The following is a 20,351-nucleotide window of genomic DNA, read 5'->3' on the forward strand; positions in this document are numbered from 1 at the left end:
CATCCACTGTGGCCAGGAGCTGCTCAGCAAGGAGCTCCCCGCCGCCCACGGCAACTGGGAGCTGCAGGGTACCCCCACCACCTGCAGTGGCTCACAGCTTTGGGGGGCTCCCACCGCCTCAGGTGGTGTGAGAGATCCCGCAACTCCTGCGGACAGTAGGGAGCATCTGTAGCTCCCAGTTACCGCAGGCTGAAGTCACAGAGGTCTCTGGAAGTCACGACCTCTGTGACAAAATCGTAGCTGTGAAAGTGAAATGAATTATATTAAAGAAATAGAATGAATTAAAGAATGCTGTATGAAATGCTGCAATCCAGGTGTCAGGAAACTGTTAATCAATTGCTCCACTTAAGGGCGATTGGTGAAGCATTAGCCTTAGATAATAAGAGCTAATAAGGAAGTAGGATATGCATATTGTGCCCTAAGCAAATTCTTCAATTTGCTCTCTCTGTCCCTTTGTTTAGTTTGCACCCTTTTATCTGTATAAATAAGACTGTTTGAATCTTGCATGGGGGCTCACATTATCTGAATGTATTAGCAGAGCGCTGTGCTAATAAAACAGAGTGGTCTGACAAACTATGAGTCCTGAGTCTAACTTTGACATAGCCTTAATAATGACTCCATTATAACGTTGTGCTTTCCCTTCTGTTTGTTTGTATCCACCTGTTGTCTCATATTTAATTTGTAAGACCTTCAGGGCAGGCACTGTCCCTTTAATAGGTATTTTATACAGTGTCTAGCGGGGCCCTGGACCTTAACTATGATAATATAGTCTGGATTTTGGTATAGCATTTTTACAGTATCTCTATTTGTTTATCTATGAGCACTGTCACATGAACAGAAAATTGTATGACATTCAGCAAAGTAGTCTGACAGACAAGAGCGTATCAAATTGGGTGAACTTATCCAGATCAATGTATCAATGTTAGGTTGCATCTTATTTAGGATCTTTATAAATGAACTGGGGGAGGTGGTATTCAACAAATGGGGGAGGGTTTGGAGGAGGAGGTTGAATAGAAATTGGCAGGTATTCCAAACACTAGAGAGGACAGAAAACTAATACAAAGTAGAGATGTTAGAAATAGGGGCAGGGAATAATCAAATGATATACCCTACAGACAATGCAAGTTAATTGATCTGGGACAGGGCATCCAAAACACAACTACTGAATAAGAAACACAAATGGGAAGCACTAATGCTAGGCAAGTTAGATATGACATTGCAGTATAATCTATATGAAGGCTTGGCAGAATTCAATTTTTCCTTTCTCCTAATTTTGATGGATAATATAGATGTTTATTTTAAGCACTTTTAAAAATTTTATCCATTCAAATTTTCACAACTGCAGGAAATAACGGGGTGGGAGTCAGACAATAACTATTTAATGACAGTAAATGTTGGGACTCGAGAAGTTAAAGTTGTATATCTACTAAAACACAAGTTGTTAACATTACATCAAAATATACATATCTATCCTTAAATCAAACTGTAATATGTTCCAAACAGCATTTTTCTTACTTTGCCTAGCTGTAGATTTCAATATTATTGATGGACATATTTGTTTTGGTTGGTGTGTGTATAGTGAAAATTGGCACTTCCTGACATTTACTGATAAAAATCTAACCCTTCCAACCTAATAAAATGTCGCTCAACAAATAGAGAGCTAGAGGTTAGTGAGATAATATCTTTTATTGGACCAATTTCTGCTGAAAGAGACAAGCTCTGGAGCTCTCCTTCTTCTTCCTGAAGAAGAGCTCTGTGTAAGGGCGAAAGCTTAAGTGAAGATATGACTTCACCCACCTTGTCTCTCTAATATCCTGGGACCGACAGAGCTCCCCCGACACAGCCTACTCAAAAAATCCTGACTTTGGGCAGCAGCAGCAGGCACATAGCCCTTCTGGGACTGGCTCTGGCGAGCTGTGCTCAGGCGAGTGGGGCCTTTGAAACGCCGGGCCCGTCAGTACCAGCACAATGTCACCCCAGGGGCAGAGCACCTGAAAGGGGCCGAACAGAGCAGTTACAGCACCTGGCTCAGGTGCCTGCCGGGCTGGGACTGGCCGGGGGGACCCAGGCTCGGTTCTCTCCGCCGCCTGTCACGCCGCGCTCCCTGACTGACGGGGTATCTCTGTGCGGGCCGGCGCCGCCTGCAGCTAGGCCCGCTCGCGGGGACGCCCGGACAGAGATACGCGCCGGCTCCCGGCCCGGCTCCTGCGCCGCTCGGGGGAGACGGTCCCGCCCGGTCAGGGCAGCCGGGCTGGGGGTTGGCTGGTGGCACGGCGGGGCGGCCGGTCCCCATGTGCGCGCACTGGCGGCAGGGCCCGCCTCCCCCGCTCCCTTCCCGGCGCCGCAGCGCCCTCTGCTGCCCGCGGACCGGGCTGAGCATCGCGTGCGAGCCGGGAGGCTCCGCTTGTCACTCCCCCGCCCGCCACCTGAGTCACCCGGGGAGCGGCGGCCGCGCATCTCCCGCCACTCCGCGCTCACACCCGCCTGGCCGGCGGCATCAGTGCTTCGCTGCCCCTGCGCGGGACTTTGCACCCCGGACTGTGGCTGTGGGTGAGTTGTTGCCTCCGATGGTCTCTTATTATAAAGGCAAGTGTCAGGCGTGGGGTAGGCAAGGATGCCGGGGCAGACCTAGGGCTTCGCTATCAACCCCCAGCCTGCCCGTCCCTGCCCCAGTGTCCCCGCTCGCCGGTGCCTTGCGGTGCCATTGCCCGGCAGGGCTAGGCGCGTTCCGGGGCGACTCCTGAGCCTGCCGAGCCTAGCGCATGAGGCGAGTTGCATTCTGTGAAACTCCCGTGCTGGGCGTCCGCATCGAGGAGGACAGAGGTCCCGGGACCCGTGAGGCTGGCAACATTTTCCTGTTTGGTGAAAACTAAAATATAAGAAGCGAAAGGATTTTGCACTGGGCCCCTTGGCGCCCAGATTTGGCTTTACCCCGTCTTCTGTCACTGATGCCTTAGGAGACCTTCAAATGAAAAGTTAATGAAATAGTTTCATGGAGTGACTATATTCAAAATTTAAAAAATTAAAATCAAGTAGGCGGTTATAGTTCTGGGTCAGCCAGCATTTCCTCTAGAAAGCCCTATATATAATTTAGATCTAAAAATTCTCCGTGAGTTTCAGTTTGGTGTAAGGGAAAGAGGATAGGGGGAGATTCCAACACTTCTGAAGTTTGTCCCAGTTTGCTTTGTAAACTGGAATTTTCAGCCCTTCGTGTGGACATGCAACTTTGGGTATTAAGGAAAAACACAGTTTAAAGGCCAGGTTATTTAATTTAGAAACCCATTTTTCTGAGTATAGACACCAAGATGTTATGCTTTTATATTATTAAAAATTAGTTTCCAGCAGCTGATTTACTAGCATGCTTGGCAATAATTGGTAGTTGAAGGTCTCAACAGAGAGACTCACAATTGGATTGAAATAAAAACTTGAATTATCCAATTGGACCCAGAAGTAGTCTACCCAGAAGAATGTTGAGGCATCTTTGTGAGACGCTGTGGAGAAGATAACAATGCCACTGTCCGTACATAATGGTTTGCTGGGTAGAGGACTTCACTATTTAGTGCTGTCAGTTAAGCACTTTTGTAAGCAGTAAATGCACTAATTTTGTGTGCAGTTAAACAAAAGAGGCCTAAAGATTGACATAGTCAAAAATAAACCAGCAAAAAACACCGGTTAACTCACAATCAGGATTGAGGTTTTAAAAAAATCTCTACAGAATAATGCAGTACCCAAGAATGTAAATACTAAAAAAGTTAGGAAATGGTCAGTTAAGGTTCCAACAGCAATCTTTATGGGGCCACCCCTACTATTGCCCATTTTCTAAAGACAGGCTGAGACCTCTTCTTTCATTGCCACATCAATCTATCTCTGCCTCATTATGTATATATGCTACAATACAGTTTTTCATTAATTGATCATATAACCCATGTATAGTCAATGTTCAGGCCCAAAGAGAGAGATGGGTATCTGGAATCTGTATTGGGATAGTGGGTGAGTACTTGACATCTCCAGCCTGCATGTAGAGAATGAATTGAAAATACACCTGTTTATGCTCTCTGTATGTGTGTGTATATATATCTCCTCAATATATGTTCCATTCTATATGTATCCGAAGAAGTGGGCTGTAGTCCACGAAAGCTTATGCTCTAATAAATTTGTTAGTCTCTTAAAGTGCCACAAGTACTCCTGTTCTTCTTTTTGCGGATACAGACTAACACGGCTGCTACTCTGAAACTTGAAAATACAGGAGTCTCTGGTCTGTATAGATAGATGGTACACTGGGGTGTGGATGGCTTTAGCCCTCCTGCAGAAGGCGGACAGGAATAGAGAGAGATTTTTATGTGGAGAATTGGTAAAGGTTCAGGGCACAAAGTTAAATTTGGTAGCTGAACTTTAATTGAGAATGGTATGAATTTCTAATATCCGCATTCAAAATGACCCATGGATAATATGCAGTGTTGTTGTAGCTGTTACAGTCCCAGGATATTAGAGAGACAAGGTGGGTGAGGTAATATCTTCCGTTGGTGAGAGAGACAAGCTTTGAGCTTACACAGAGCTCTCCTTCAGGTGTGGGAAATAGTGTCACAGTTAAATAGAGGGGCTCTCAAACTTTTTTTGTGGGGATCACCTTGGAAAATATTTCAGGCTCTATACCATGTCATTCTTATTTCTGCCCTGCTGCTGGTAGCAGTGCTGCCTTCCGAACTGGGTGCCCAGCCAGCAGCCTCTACTCTCGTGACCCCCCCATAGTAGTCTTGTGATTCCCTTTTGGGTTGTGACCCCCAGTTTGAGAAATGCTATGATATAGCTACTTATGCTAAACAAACACATATTTCAAGAAACCATTCAAGATGAAGTGGCCATTAACACCCCTCCAGGCATAGGGGAGGAAAGGAAGAGCAGCGAAGCTGTTGGGGAGGGTTGTTAGTGGGTTATAGATTGTTGTAATAATAAACCATAAATCTGGTGTTTCTATTCAGTCCATGATTTTTTTTTGTCTAGCGAAGTTATAAGTTAAGCTCCCAGGCTTGTCTTTTGAAAGTGTTGTGCAGGTTTCCTTTGAGGATGCAGACTGATAGGTCAGATATAGAGCAATTGCTTTGTGAAAAGTATTCGCCCACAGGTAATGAGGTGTTTTTGTCTTTTTTCATTTTCCTGTGTGAGTTCATTTGAGAGTGTAGTAATTGTCTGGTTTCGCCCACATAGTTTCTATTGGGGCATTTAGTGCACTGGATGGGGTACACTTCATGTCGTGAAAGGCATGTTTAAGACCCCTGGATCTTGAAAGGGGTATTGTGGGAGATGTTGATCATTGTAGCAGTGGAGATATGTCTGCAGGTTTTGCATCTGTTGTTGCAGGGTGTGGCGCTGCTTTGAGTTGGTGTATCCTGATCTGTGGGAAGCTTGCTGCTGCTGCTGAGGTTGGGGGGTTGTTTGAAGGCCAGAAGACGGGGTTCAGAAAAGATTTCTTTCAAGATGGAGTCCCCGTCAATGATGGGTTGTAATAGTTTGATGATACCCCGTTTGGGTTCCAGTATGGGGTGGTAGGTGACAACTGGAGGTGTGTGGTCAGAAGGGGTTTTATTTCTGTATTGAAGCTTGGGGTATTTGGGGTATTTGGGTGTCATGTTGCATGATGAGATCTACTTCTCTGGTGGAGTATCCTTGTCTGGTGAAGGTGGTTTTGAGTGTGTGAAGGTGTACATCCTGGACTTTCTCCTCGGAGCATATTCTGGGTATCTGAGTGTTTGGCAGTAGATAACCGATTTCTTGGCGTGTTAGGTGTGGTCACTGGAACTATGAAGACAAGTGTGGTGATCTAGGGGTTTCTTGTATATAGTTATCTGTAGGGTTCCATTGTTGAAGCGGATTGTGGTGTCCAGGAAATTGAGGCTGGTGTGGGAAAGTTCCAGAGAGAGTTTAATGGATGGGTGATAGTTGTTAATGTTGTGGTAGAAATCTTTGAGGGAGTTTAAGTCATCTGTCCAGAGGATGAAAATATCATCAATGTATCTCAGGTTTATCATTGGTTTCATGGTGCATTTGTCCAGAAATTCTTCTTCTGCATTCCTCACTGCCAGATGGTGATAGACCCCTTCCAGAGACATGTCCGGCTCCCAGAGGTGCCTCTCCTGCAAGAGTTGATTCCAGCAGACATACACTTTCACTGTGTCTGGTGCCTGGGAAAGCTCCATATCCCTCAGAAGTGCTCCCTCTGCATCCAGCTAAAGCCGAGGTCTTGCAAGAACTGGGAGCTGAAGTTAAAATTCCTCCCCATGGATAAGGCACTTAAGCCTTCAAGCAGAGACAACTCATGCCTGCTGATACTGGGGGGCACAATGTAAAGGGGTGGGGGCATGTGACCACCCCACTTGTCACTTCTGGGAGGAACCTTCCAGCCCCACCTCCCTGGTCCAGGGCAGCCAATACCACCGGCTCCAGCACCCGCACGCCCCCTACGCATCGTCTCTGCCTTCAGGGGACTCTGGTGCTGATTCCAGATCCTCCCCAGAGCCTTCAACTTCAAAGGGGGTAGAGTTGCGGAAAAGACCAGCAGATCCCGCCCCCCCATACAGGCTCGAGAAAAAGGGCTCCAAGCCCCAAAACTGAGTCATTGGCCAGCCAGAGGGGTTCCCCCGTGCAGCCACCTCGGTACCCGTGGCACTGGTGGCTCTGAAGCGCGGTACCCAGAAGCATCATGGTGCCTCCACTATGAGCTCGGCCACACTGCCTAGAGACGCCAGGGGCTCAGGTTCTGAGGCAGCGGTACTGCCCCCTAAGGACAAAGACAAATATGGTACCACCTCAAAGGAGCGGCACCAAGAAAACCTTTGGTAGTGGGTGTGACGAAGCTTCTGTCTAAGGAGCGCTCTGCACCTTCACAACCATTGGTACCGACAACATACTACAGACACTCCTCTGTGGTACCAAGTGAGCCAACGGTACTGCAAGAGTTCCGATACCCTAGAGACCTGACGGTTGGGGAAGAACTGCAATCCCCATTACTCGGTACTGGGGTGCTGGTGCCAAGCATATCCCAATGCTCAGAATAGCCCTCAGCATTGGGCCACCCTTACCCAGTGACAAGTCTGACAGTGACCAGGAGGATGTCATTTCCTTGGCCACTCATCATGGCCCGCTGTCACAATACAAGGATCCTCCTCAATTCCATTGAGCTGATCCCCTTGGGCACCCCTCCACTCATGCCCTTTTCCCCCTCAAATGGCCATATTAGGATCCTTGAGCGATGTACATATCCCACATTTTGCAGGTGTCTTATGTCTCTCAGAGATAGTCTGCCAGACGGTCTCGTACAACGTCACTGTCCAGAGCCTCTGAACCAGAGGAGGAGGAAGCTTTTGAGAAACAGGCGGAAAGGCTCGAAAGGGAAGCTACCCCTCCAGCAAACTTCTCCTCATCTTTACCAGATGAGGCTGTAATGCTCTCCTCCCCATCTGTAACTGATGATTTCAGGAACTTCTAAGACCTTACTAAGAGGGTGGCAGATAAGCTGCAGATTCCCCTATGGAGATGGCAGATACACATCACAAGCTGGTGGATATTCTGCACATCTCCTCCTCATCCAGAATTGCCCTCCTAATTAATGAGGCGATTCTAGATCCTGCCAAACTAATCTGGCAGACACCAGCCTCCATCGCATCAACTGGCAAGAGAGCTGACAAAAAAGTACTACATCCCTCCCAAAGAGGCTGACTTCCTGTTTCAACACAACTCCATCGTAGTGGATGTGGTTAATGCCTCAGGCAAACAACATCACGCCAAATTGACCCCATATGATCGGGATTGGAAAAGGCTAGGTCTCTTTGAGAGAAAGGCATATTCATTGGCAACATTGCAGTTTAGAGTTGTCAACTACCAAGCTGTCATGGCCAATTATGATTTTATTAATTCTGGAAAAATCAGTTTGTTTTCTGGAATATTTACCAGAGACACAAAAGGAGCAGTTTCAGGCCAATGCCAGAGAGGATCAGTTAGTAGCCAGAACAGCGCTACAGACAGCACTGGATGCAGGCAATACAGTGGGCCATTCGGTCTCCACGGCAGTGGTAATGAGGCGGGCTTCTTGGCTACAGCTTTCTGGGTTGCCCAAAGAGTTGCAGGCGGCATTGGAAGATCTTCTGTTTGAAAGGACAAACTCTTTGCAGAGAAAACAGATTCTTCTCTCCACACCTTGAAGGATTCCCAGGCCACATTATGCTCCTTGGGAATCTACACTGCAGGACAGAAGAGAAGATATAGCTGCTCTCAGCCACAGCATAGGTCACAACCTCCTCAATACTTACCATCTCAATGCTATTACAAGCTGTAGTATAAGAGGCCCAGGGTTCAAAAGTGGAAGCAGTCAGCACCCCAATCTGCAGCCTCTCAGATCACTTCTTTTAAGCACTTTTGATGGCTTGGTTGAGGGCCCGAACAATTATACCTTACAACGTCAGCTGCCATCTACCCACCTATCAAACCTCTTCAGAAGTCGCCTGGGCGTCTTTCACAGCAGTTGGGAGAATATCATCTCCAACAGATGGGTCCTGGAGATTATTTTGAAGGGTTCCACCATTCAATTCATGTCCCTTCCCCACTCCCACTCTCCTTCTGGTTCCCTCTTCAGGAACCCTTCTCACAAAAACCTACTTTGTCAGGAAATAGGTCATCTGTTGGGCCTGGGGGCCATAGAATCAGTCCTGGTGCAACTCAGGGGCAAACAGGGGCGTGCGCAGGAATTTAAATTTGATCTGTTTTGGAGGGGCACGTTCTGGGCCCCCCCCCCAGGAGCTTGCTCTCCCTCCACCCCACCTGGCCTTGGGAGGAGCTCACTGCCCCTCACTGCCCCAGCCCTGGAAGGAGCTTGCTCTTTCCCCCGCCCCAGCAGGAGCTCACTCATCCCTCCCTGCTCCAGCTCTGGCAGGAGCTCGCTCTTCCCTGCCTCTGTGGCCCTGGGGCCAGAGAAGGTCTGTGCCCCCAATAATTATTGGGGGGCCCGTGCCCCTGCTTGCTCCCCCTTGTGCACACTCCAGGGTGGGTAAGGGGGTTTACTCCCATTATTGTCTGATTCCCAAGGTGAAGGGAGATTGGAGGCCCTTGTAGATCTAAGGGCATTAAACAAATACCTGAAGGCGCTGAAGTTCAAGATGGTCACGCTAGCAGCCATTATTCCAGCTCTAGAGCAAGGAGATTGGTTTTTGGCTCTCGACCTACAAGATGCCTACTTCCACATCTCAATAAGACCATTTCACAGGAGATTCCTACGGTTTACCTTTGGGCATCACCGTTATAAGTACTGGGTGCTCCCATTCAGCCTCTCGTCCACATCCAGCGTATTCTCCCAAGCTTCTCTCTGGTTCACCTGCGTACATTTGGCCTTGTGATCTACCCATAGCTAGACTACCGCCTTCTCAGGGCTCCCTCATTTCAGGATGCTATATGAGCCACCCAGACGACCACGGTCACGTTTTTGCAGCTGGGTCTACAGTTCAACTTACAGGAATTGATACTGATCCTGGTACAGCGACTGGAGTTTATCGGCGCTGACCTCGATGCAGTATAAGCTGGAGCATTCCTCCCACTATACAAACTTACCATCCTTACGAGTCTCATAGAGACAGTCCAGGCCAGTATTCAGACATCAGCCAGGAACTGCTTGCAGCTGCTAGGTGATATGGCAGCATGCACCTTTGTCACCCCAATGCCCGGATGTTCATGACATGTCTTCAGATTTGGCTTACTTCTGTCTATTCCCTGAACAGGCACAGACTAATCAAACTGCTATCACTGCCCTCCACAGTAAAGCACTCCAAGGACTGGAGGAAAGACCCATCCAAAGTCTGGGCAGGCATTTCATTCATGCAACCACAACCGATGCTGACACTAATGACGGATGCCTCCCTAACTGGCTGGAGAGCTCACCTATCTGACCGCAAGGGTCAAGGCAAATGGTCTTCCACAGAAGAGACCCTCCATATCAATCTTTCGGAGCTAAGGGGTGTCAGTAACTCCTGTGCACACTTTCTGCCTTTCATCAAGAACACCCAGTCAAAGGTCATGATGGACAATATGATCTGTATGTTTTACATAAATCACCCTCATCCTCCCCTGGGGCCTGGACGTCTTGTATTCCCTTCCCCACGTTTCCTCTTCTATCCACAGTCCTGTTGAAAATTCGACAAGACGAAGTGAGAGTTATTCTGATTGTCCCCTCCTAGCCAAGACAAGTCTGGTTCCCTTACATACCACAGATGGCAATATGTCCTCTGGTTCCTCTTTGGCCCATTCCCCACCTGCCCTCTCAAAGTGATGGGCTGATCCTTCACCCCAACCTGCGGATCCTCCGTCTCCAGTCCTGGTTCCAAGGCTTAGAGGCAGAATTCTCTGACAAGGTGAAAGACGTGTTGCTGCACAGCTGAAAGTCGACCACTCGACATACTTACCTACAAAAATGGAAACGAGTCCAAGTTTGGTGTCATTGTAAGCACACAGGCCCAACTTCATCTTCCCTCCCTCTGATTTTACATTTTACATTTTAAACCTCAAGATGTCAAAACTCTCACTCAGCTCCCTTAGGGTATATTTTGCGGCCACAATGGCTTTCCACCGTCAGGTAGATGGATACTCTGTGTTCGCTCACCCGCTGATGCATAGATTCCTTAAGGGCATTGGGAATCTCTTCCCACATGTGATACCACCCGCTCCGACCTGGTATCTTAACCTAGTTCTCAGAGCTTTGACTAGAGCTCCCTTTGAGCCCAGGGCAACTTGCTCTCTCTTACACCGTTCCATGAAGACAGCATTTCTAATTAGCATCAACTCAGCTAGACGCATAGGATAAATAGAGACCCTAATGACACACCCACCATACCTGGTCTTTTTTAAAGACAAAATAACTCTGAGGCCACATCCCAAGTTTCTCCCTAAAGTTGTGTCCACTTTCCATATGAATCAACAGATCCATCTCCCTGTTTTTTCCCAAAAACCACATTGTGACTGTGATGGGTTCTGTCACAGAGATTCCCTTGGGACTGTTTCCTGATGTGCTGAAATTACCTCTGTGTCCATTTTCCCTGCCAGCGTGGGACTCCAGAACTCTGCCTTGTTGAGCCAGACATGCTAGCCTGCTGCAACACAGACCAGGGTCTGGGCCATGCTGCCAAAGCTGTAAAGTTTAACTAAAAACAGCTCAGCAGGTTACCTGTCTCCAGCATCCAGACACCCAGCTCCCAATGGACACCCAGACACCCAGCTCCCAAACCCCAAATAAATCTGTTTTACTCTGTATAAAGTTTATACAGGGTAAATTCGTAAATTGTTCACCCTCTATATCACTGATAGAGGGATATGCACAGCTATTTGCTCCCCCAGGTATTAATCACTTACTCTGGGTTTATTAATAAACAAAAGTGATTTTATTAAGTTTAAAAAGTAGGATTTAAGTGGTTTCAAGTAATAACAGTCAGAATAAAGTAAGTTACAAAGCAAAGTAAAATAAAACACGCAAGTCTAAGCCTAATACATTAAGAAACTGATTACAGGTAATATCTCACCCTCAAAAATGTTCCAGTAAGGTTCTTTCACAGACTAGGCTCCTTCCTAGTCTGGGCCCAATCCTTTCCCCTGGTACAGTCCTTGTTAGCTCCAGCAGCATCTCAGGTGGTAAGCAGGGGTTTTCTCATGACTGGCATTCTCCTTTGTCCTGCTCCGCCCCCTTTTATAGCTTTGGCACAAGGTGGGAATCTTTTGTTTGTGCTTGTCCCCACCCCTGCCTCATCAATGGAAAAGTACAAGGATTAAGATGGATTCCAGTATCGTGACATGGTCACATGTCACTGTAAGACCCCTAGTCTCCATTCTTCCTGGGTTGGCCCACACATACACAGGAAGATTTGCAAGTAAATAAACCATTTACAACCAATTGTCCTAGTCAATAGGAGCCATCAAGATTCTAAACCACCATTAATGGCCCACACTTTGCATAATTACAATAGGACCTCAGAGTTATACTTCATATTTCTAGCTTCATGTACAAGAATGATACATGCATACAAATATGAGGAATATATTCAGTAGGTTATAACCTTTGTTATGATACCTTACAAGAGACCTTTTGCATAAAGTATATTCCAGTTATATCATATTCACACTCATAAGCATATTTCCATAAAACCTATGGAGTGCAATGACAAAGTGACAACGGGGAGGCGATTCTGCATATGCTAGATGTTAGATGAATACTAGCATTCTACTTCGACAGGACTAAGGACTTCAGGAATTCCCCTAAACTCTTCCTTTCATTTGCAGAAAGATCCAAAGGCTCTGCAATATCAGCTGAAAGACTAGCCAAATAGGTTGCAGTAATCACTGTTATCAAGGATGCAACCTGTTGCCTCCATCCGGAATCTGTACGCACTCCATGAGGTCAATTTCTACCTCTGTCATATTCCTTAAAGATGTCCCTATCTCAGAAATCTTCAGAGCAGCAACTTGGGCCTCTGCTCACAGTTCCGCAGAACATTATGCGATCATTGGAGATTTGGCCTCCAATGCCATCTTCAGCTCCACGGAACTCTCTGTAGTAACAAACTTCACTCCAAAGCCCCAGTCCTACTTTGGGGATACTTCTGTGAAGTCACCTACAGTGACGCACCCACAGAGACACTACTCAAAGAAGAAGAAGTTACCCTGTGCAGTAACGATGGTTTTTCAAGATGTGTCCCCCTATGGGTGCTCTACAACCCGCCCTCCTCCCCTCTACTTTGGAGTTCTCCATAAGGGGCTCTGCAGTAGAGAAGGAACTGAGGGGGATTCACCCACACAGTGCTAGAGGCAGACAGTGAGGGAGGGAGCATGCATGTGCGGGCTGAATGCACATAGCTACCTAAAATCTCTTATTAGAGGTGCAGGGGTGCAGATACACCTATTGTGGAGCACCCATAGGGGGACACATCTCGAAGAACCATCATTGCTGCACAAGGTGACTAGCTTCCTCTTCTTGCATTTGCTCAGGAAATAGATGTCACTGTTAAATTTTGCTTCCTTTTTCTTCATGTTGTGGAGTTTCCATTTCAGACAGCAACATTAAATATCTTCCATTGTTGTATGCAGTGTTGTAGCCATGTCCATACCAGGATAGTAGAGAGACAAGGTGGGTGAGGTAATATCGTTTGTTGGACCAACTTCTGTTGGTGAGAGAGACAAACTTTTGAGCTTACAGAGAGCTCTTCTCCAGGTCTGGGAAACTTACTCAGAGTGTCTCAGGGGTAATACCTTTTTGTGGATGGGGAGGATATGTTCTCAGCCTCAAATGTATATTGATGACATTTTTTGCTTGACTGGCAAATTCTAAGGCCTTGTCTACAGTGTGAAAATGTACCAATCCCCTCCCTCCTAATCCATTCTAACACTGGTCCAGCTGAATTGGTGTAATGGAAGCTCTAGTACAGACAAGGCTTCATTAGCCAGAAATTATTTTGACAGCATTTCGGTTAGACTTAACTGAAACATAGTAAAAACAGTTCAGGTGCTGGTGATTGTTTACTCTATGGCTTCCACCAGTCTTAGCACTAGGACAGTTGAGCTGATGTGAGAACGAAGAGCAGTTTTTTTGGTCAATATCTCTTGTGAAGTCTTAGCCTGAGACCCTGTAGAATGCTGGGGGCTCTTCTGCTGAGTTACCTAGGTTCTGCAGCCAAAACTATTTCTTAATATTCTTGGTAATTACTGCTGTCTCATGTTGACGTGTGACTTCAGCTAGCTCCTATGGGAATGTAAGGGATGTGAGAGAGTCTCTTTGTGCTCAGGTCATGAGGTTCTGGAAGGAAATCCTAGGAGGAAGTGTCAGCCAAGGTTTGTTACATTCATGTTTTTGACTTATCAATAAAGCCAAACCCCAAGAAGGAGGTGAGTTTGGACACTAAGGGCTTTTCTTCACTACAGTTTCCAGATGTTATATCTCAAGGGTTACCCCTAATTTGACTCCCACACATAGGTAAAACCCTGTAACTCAAATGTGGTGGTGCTTTCAGTTTGTGTTGGTTGGCCCATCAGGGGGTATAGATAACAGCCCAAGAGAGCACAATTGGTCAGCTGCTATAATAAGCACACTGTGCTGATAATACCATCACTTTGTGTGGCTCAGGTGTTAATTTGCAATATGGCCACTCTCAGGGTATGTCTACACTTAAAATGCTACAGAGGTGCAGCTTCCCTGTTTCAGTGTAGATACTACCTACACCAACGGGAGCGGTTCTCTCATCAGTGTAGGTAATCCACCTTCCCGAGAGGCAGTAGCTAGTTCAATGGAAGAATTCTTCCATTGAATTCTTCCATTGACCTAGCACTGTCTGCACTGGGAGTTTGTCAGTATAGCTGTGTCTCTCATGGGGGTGGATTTTTCACATCCATGAGAGATGTAGCTAAACCAATTAAGTGCCCAGTGTAGATCACATCTCACTCAACCTACGCTAACTTGAGAGGAGTAAATTGAGTGTCCATAACTCAGGTTAAATCTGCAGTGAAGACATAGGCCTGGTGTACAGTAGAAAATTAGATCAGCTTAACTACGTAGGTCAGGAGTGTGAAAAATTCTTCTGTCGACCTAGTGACTACTTCTCAGGGAGGTGGATTGCATACACCGATGGGAGAACCTTCCCGATGGCATAGGTAGTGTCTACACTGAAGCACGACAGTGGTGGAGCAGCAGAGGTGCAGATGTGCTGCTATGGTGTTTTAAGTGTAGACAAGCCCATGGAGAACATAGTATTTTATACCACTTTATTTGTTCACAGCAGTTCTCATTGACTTCAGTTGCAGCTGGGAGTGCTCAGGCCTTCTGCAAATGAGACCCCAGGGTCCCAAGTCCAGAAGATGAGGAACAGTGGACACCTGTGAAAAGTTTGGTTTAAGTGACTTGTCCAGCATCACATAGGAACTCTGTGGCATTGGCAGGGATAAAATCATTTTACAGTGTTGTAGTCAACTGCCTTAACCACAAGACCACCCTTTTCTTCCTGCAATCCTCTACCTCACTATCCGCACATCTTTCAGAGCAAATGAGATGCGGATCATACAGACAACAGCCTTATTCCCTGTGCCTCCCTGATTCATTCCCTGAGTACCATCTATTCTATTTTATTCTGTGCACTGAATGAGGTAGGGGTCCTGCCATTAGAGGGATGAGGAACACTGCCAGGCTCTGGGTTCTGGGCAGTCCAGCCTAGTGGTTGGAGCTGTGGTTGAGAACAGGTGACAAGGGCCAAAGCCGGATGTAGAGTCAGAACAGCGCTAAGGGCACTGCTGAAATTGGGGCCTGGGGACAGGCCGTGGGTCAGAACTGGGATCAGAGTCCATGGGGCAAACCAAATCAGGATCAGAGTTAGTGCCTGAATGCAGGCTGAATGTCGAAGCCAGGTTGGAGTCAGTCCAAGGGTTTGGGGGCAGGAGATGGGGGCAGGGCTGGAGCGAGGTCGGAATAGGGCATGGACAAGGCTGAAGCAGGCTGGAACAAGGCATGGGCAAGGTTGGGGCAGGAACAGGGAGAGGATCGAGGGCAGACTGGAAGCCTAGGGACTCAGTAATACTGTGAGGCAGCAGGAGGTTCCTAACCAAGTGGTGTTGTTGCACAGACTAACTTTGTGGTTCTGGCAGTGAGAGTGAAATACCTGTGCCTGGAGGGTCATCTGACCCAGGGCCTGCCCCGGGATAAGCTGGTGCAGCAGGCCTGCAGGCTCTGCTTGGGGGATGAGTCAATGTGGCTGAGTTGCTGCAGCATGCCTGAGGGATGAGACGGTGCAGACTCTGCCGGAGGGGTGTCATTGTACCTATTGAGGCTCTGGGGTTGGGCCGGTGAAAGCCCACTCACAGCTAAAGCCCCTCCCCCCCCGCCTAAGGGGAGGAGCTACCACTATGTCAGGAAAAGTGCAGCCGGAACCTGAAGAGAAGGTTCTGGATGAGCCCCAAAAGGGGCTGCAACCTGGTGCACTTGATGTAAATGTGCGCCAGGGTCTCCCTCTCGCCGCAGAAGGGGCAGGTGTTGGGGGAGGTGGTGAAATAAGCCAGGTACACGCCCGTGCTCATGGCTCAGTGAAGGAATTGCCAAGTAATATCCCCCAGAGAACCCCTGTTCCTATTATGTTCCTGGGGACAGGTGGGCACAAGCCCACCCACATCTAAAGGCCCCTCCCCCAGCCAAGGGGAAGAGCTACTGAACCCAGGGCTCAAGTAAATGCAGGGACAACAAATGAGAAAATAGGGATGGGAGTGAGGGCCACAGGGTCAAAAGCAGGGATTGAGAGGGGGATACCGAGCAGAGAACCCGAGACAGCCCCCACTGCTCCTTGAAGGCATCCAGGGAACAAGTGGACATGGCCCAGAGAAACTCTGCCCAGAGATGTGATCTGAGGGAGGAGCAGAAATAGGTCCCACAATCGCAGAGCACCTCCCTGTTCAGCATCCTCCTTCTGGTATGGTAGACGGCCACGTGGGCCATGCCATGAGGAGGTTGATGAGAAGGTCTCACAACTTCGTGGGGCCATGGATGGGATGTGCAAAGATCAGGATGTGTGGGGGAGAAGTGCAGCCAAAACCTGAGGAGAAGGTTCTGGAGTAGCCAGAAAAGGAGCTGCAACTTTGTGCACTTGATGTAAATGTGTGCCGGGGTCTCCCTCATGCTGCAGAAGGGGGAAGTGCAGAAGGGTGGTGGTGAACCGTGTCAGAACCTGTGCTCGCAGCTCCGTGAAGGAGCCGCCAACTAATATCCCCCAGAGAATCCCTGTAGTGGAGTGAGCAGACCGGACCTGGCTTCTGTTTTGCCTCACAAAGATATTTTCCAGTGAGTTTCACAGCTACTACCCAACAGCAGATGAATGTTGAGATTTAGGAATCCTGAATCATAGTTCAGGTTCTGAGGGGAGAATTCTCATAGAGGTCATGCACCATTCTCCCCAGGCCCCACAAGCTTGACTCCTTCTATCCTTGGTCTCTCCAGCTTGTGTTTGTTTCACTTTCCCCTACCGCCACCCCCATCTGTTTCTAATCCCAGTCCTTTCCTCCACGTTCCTCTTCATCTCAGTCTACCCCCTTATAATTCCCCCCAGACCTAGCTCCTCACTCCTCTGCATTCCACCTTCTCCTTGGTGCCTAGGCACCTACAAGGGGAGCATTGAGAACACATTAGAGAGTCTCCCTGCTCTCAATTCAATGCCTGATACCAGAGCAGCCCTTGGTGTGTGGGAGGAGTCCTGCAGGGAAAGACTTGTTCATCCCCTGCTGCTCTAGGATGGAGCATTCTTAATGGCTGTGTGGGGCTGGCGTATGCACAGTGGAGTCGCTTATAGGAGTTGTGAGGCAATGAAGCATCTGATTGCATGCAGAATATTCAGAGAATTTAGCTGCTATCTAAATAAGTTGCTTGAGCCTGTGCAAACTTATTTTTTAGAGGCTCGTAACAGGGCCAAATTTGGACACATTTTCATGAGGATGGCTAAAGGTACATCCCTGACACCCCTGCCAAATTTTAAGTCCCTGCTGCCAAGCATGGAGGTGCTAGAGCTTCTCAATGAAATGGTTTTACTAACTTTGTAACATGAACGAAACAACATATTTTACTCTAACCTCATTCTTGGAAATGGCTGAACCATTTTTGGTGAAGTTTTCTAAAAAGTTCAGACTGAGGCAGATCCCTGGCATGGGAAATCTCAGTCCAACTGGTTAAAGTTGGACAAAGTTATAAACAACCAAAACTTGGGTCTTATAATGGGATGCTTTGGATGAGCTAAAATATTGGACGAGCCCTGTATTATCAGATTTCTGTTCCTGAAAGTATGTACTTTTATACACTGTGGTCAAATCATCCCCTAACCTTCTCTTTGATAAGCTAAATACATTGAGCTCCTTGATTCTGTCACTACAAGACTCCTTTTCAATCCTTTAATCATTCTCATGGCGTTTCTCTGAGCCCTCTCCAAGTTTTCAACATCTTTCTTGAAGTGTGGATACCAAAACTGGACACAGTGTTCCACTAATGGTTGCACCAGTGCCAAATATGGAGGTAATAAAACCTCCCTGTTCCTACACAATATTCCCCTGTTTATACATTCAAGAATTGCATTAGCCCTTTTGGTAATAGTATCTCATTCGGAGCTCATGTTCAGCTGATTATCCACCATGACCCTCAAATCTTTTTCAAAGTCACTGCTCCCTAGAATAAAGTCCCCCATTCTTTAAGTTTGACCTACATTCTTTGTTCCTGAGTTTATACGGCCAATTAGTAGAAGGGACAGGATTCGAACTCGAATTTATGACTCACAAACTTCTTCCTCTAAACAGTGCTGTTTAAATTGTACTTCTATGTGGCTGACAAGAGCACAGACAAAAAATGATTAATTGATTTGAAGGCCCGAAGGGCCTATTAGATCACGTAGTCGGACCTCAGGTGTAACTCAAGTCATTAAATTTCACCCAGTCATCTCCTTATTTACCCCAATAACTTGCGTTTGGCTAAAGCATATCTTGCAGAAAGGCATCCAGTGTTGATTTCAAGATATCAAGAGATGGAGAATCTACTCCTTCCCTTGGTAATTTGTTGCAAAGGGTATCACTTTCACTGTTAAAAAGGTTGTGCCTAATTTCCAATATGAATTTGCCTGGCATCAGCTTCCAGCCAATGATTCTTGTTATGCCTTTTCCAGCTTGATTAAAGTTCACTTTAGTACCCAGTTTAGTCAAACACCTAAATAGAGAAAAAGCAGAAAGGGGCTGTGTGACAGTGCAAGAAGTACACTGTCTGATCTTTGTGAAACAGATTAAGTGCAGCTCCTCGGCTTCCCCCTGTCTTTGCATAAGGGAAGTTGTATAAGGGTGTCTAGTTGAAAGCCAGTGGGGAAGGACTTCTACTCTCAGGCTCAACACCCCTCAAGTGGCATAGGTTTGAATCTCACACTGTGTCATTTTTCTGTTTAGTTTTGGTTTAGGCTGAACTTTTTTTTTAATTGTTGTGTAAACACAGCCCTCTAAGGATACTGTCCCATTCCAGGGCAATTGCACCTCTGTTTCCCCTCAGTGGTCCAGCAAAGGGACAAACTCTCAGGCTTCTGGCTTCCCTGGCTATCACCGCTCTTGGGTGGAGACACACATCTCTCTCCCTTCTGACCATGATTAAGGCTACGTTTTAGTCACGGGTATTTTTAGTAAAAGTCATGGACAGGTCATGGGCAGTAAACAAACATTCATGGCCCATGACCTGTCCATGACTTGTACTATTTACCTGTAACTAAAACTTGTGCTGGGGCCCCCAGGTGTTCTGGAAGGGGGTGGTCTGGGGGCGCCGTGGGGGTGTGTGTGGCCCAGGACCCCAGCTGGCACTGGGGTGAGGGGGTGGGCAGCAGCGTGCGGCCCGGGACCCCTGCTGGTGCTGGCAGAGGGGCGGTTGGTGTGGCTGGTAGGCTCCCTACCCAGCTCCATGTGTCCCAGCAGCTCCTAGGGGGAGAGAAAGCCACGGGGGGGGGGACGGATTACTCCTTGCGCTGTCCCCACCCCCAAGCTCTGGTTCTGTAGGTCCCATTGACCAGGAACCGCAGCCAATGGGAGCTGCAGGGGCAGTGTCTGCAAAGGGACAGCGCGCAGAGCCCCCTGGCCCCTCCACCTAGGTCAGGAGTTGCAGGGTCATGCCAGCTGCTTCTGAGGAGCCTTCCCCCGCCCCCCCAGACTCCAAGCCTCTGCCCCACCCCTGAGCCCCCACCTACACCCAAATTGCTGCTGGCCTAGGGGCTGCCCGAGTGTTCTTCCGTGACCTCTGTGACAGATACGCAGCCTTAACCATGATATCTCTAGGCTGCACAGTTCCCTGCCTTCACCATGTTATTCCAAACACAGACAGGTTGCTCAAGGACACCTGCTTGCTTTCTTGTCAGAGACGGATAGTAGATGTAATTACTACAGTTCTAAGTACCACACAGTTCTTTCTATGCAAGCCTATTTTATTCTTAAGGTAAAAAGCACTACAGAGAAAACATACTAAAAACAATAAAAAAAATCTACATGCATGCTAATAAGCTTACTGGAGATCCCGCCAGCTCTAACATGGATTCTGGCAGGAGCAGTCCTTCAAATCCCCACCCAATGGGAGTCCTCGTGGATCATTACAGCTTCAACTCAGGACAAGCACTCAGTCTTATGGGGTGTCAGTAAGCCCAGTCCTCCAACCCTTTCCAAAGTATTGGGGCTCTTCCTGTACCAGGGTGCCTGTCCATTTGCTGGATCAAGAAGAAGGCCCTGAGCCTGGTAAAACCAGGCTATTTATTTAAAAAACACTTTCTTTGTCTGTGGGTCTTTGGAGAATCCTCTCCAGG

General features: G+C 47.6%; 1 protein-coding gene across 1 annotated transcript in view; it reads left to right on the top strand.

Moving 5' to 3' along the window:
- Positions 1-2,398: 2,398 nt before the first annotated feature.
- The window catches only part of AHRR (aryl hydrocarbon receptor repressor), a 134,337-nt gene continuing 116,384 nt past the window's right edge, over positions 2,399-20,351 (top strand). Inside the window, exon 1 of the mRNA XM_065584115.1 lies at positions 2,399-2,550. The gene's annotated coding sequence lies outside the window, so the exon portion shown is untranslated. The remainder of the gene's footprint in view (positions 2,551-20,351) is intronic.

Source organism: Chrysemys picta, chromosome 2, assembly GCF_011386835.1.
Source record: "Chrysemys picta bellii isolate R12L10 chromosome 2, ASM1138683v2, whole genome shotgun sequence".
Classification (NCBI taxonomy): Eukaryota; Metazoa; Chordata; order Testudines; family Emydidae; genus Chrysemys; species Chrysemys picta.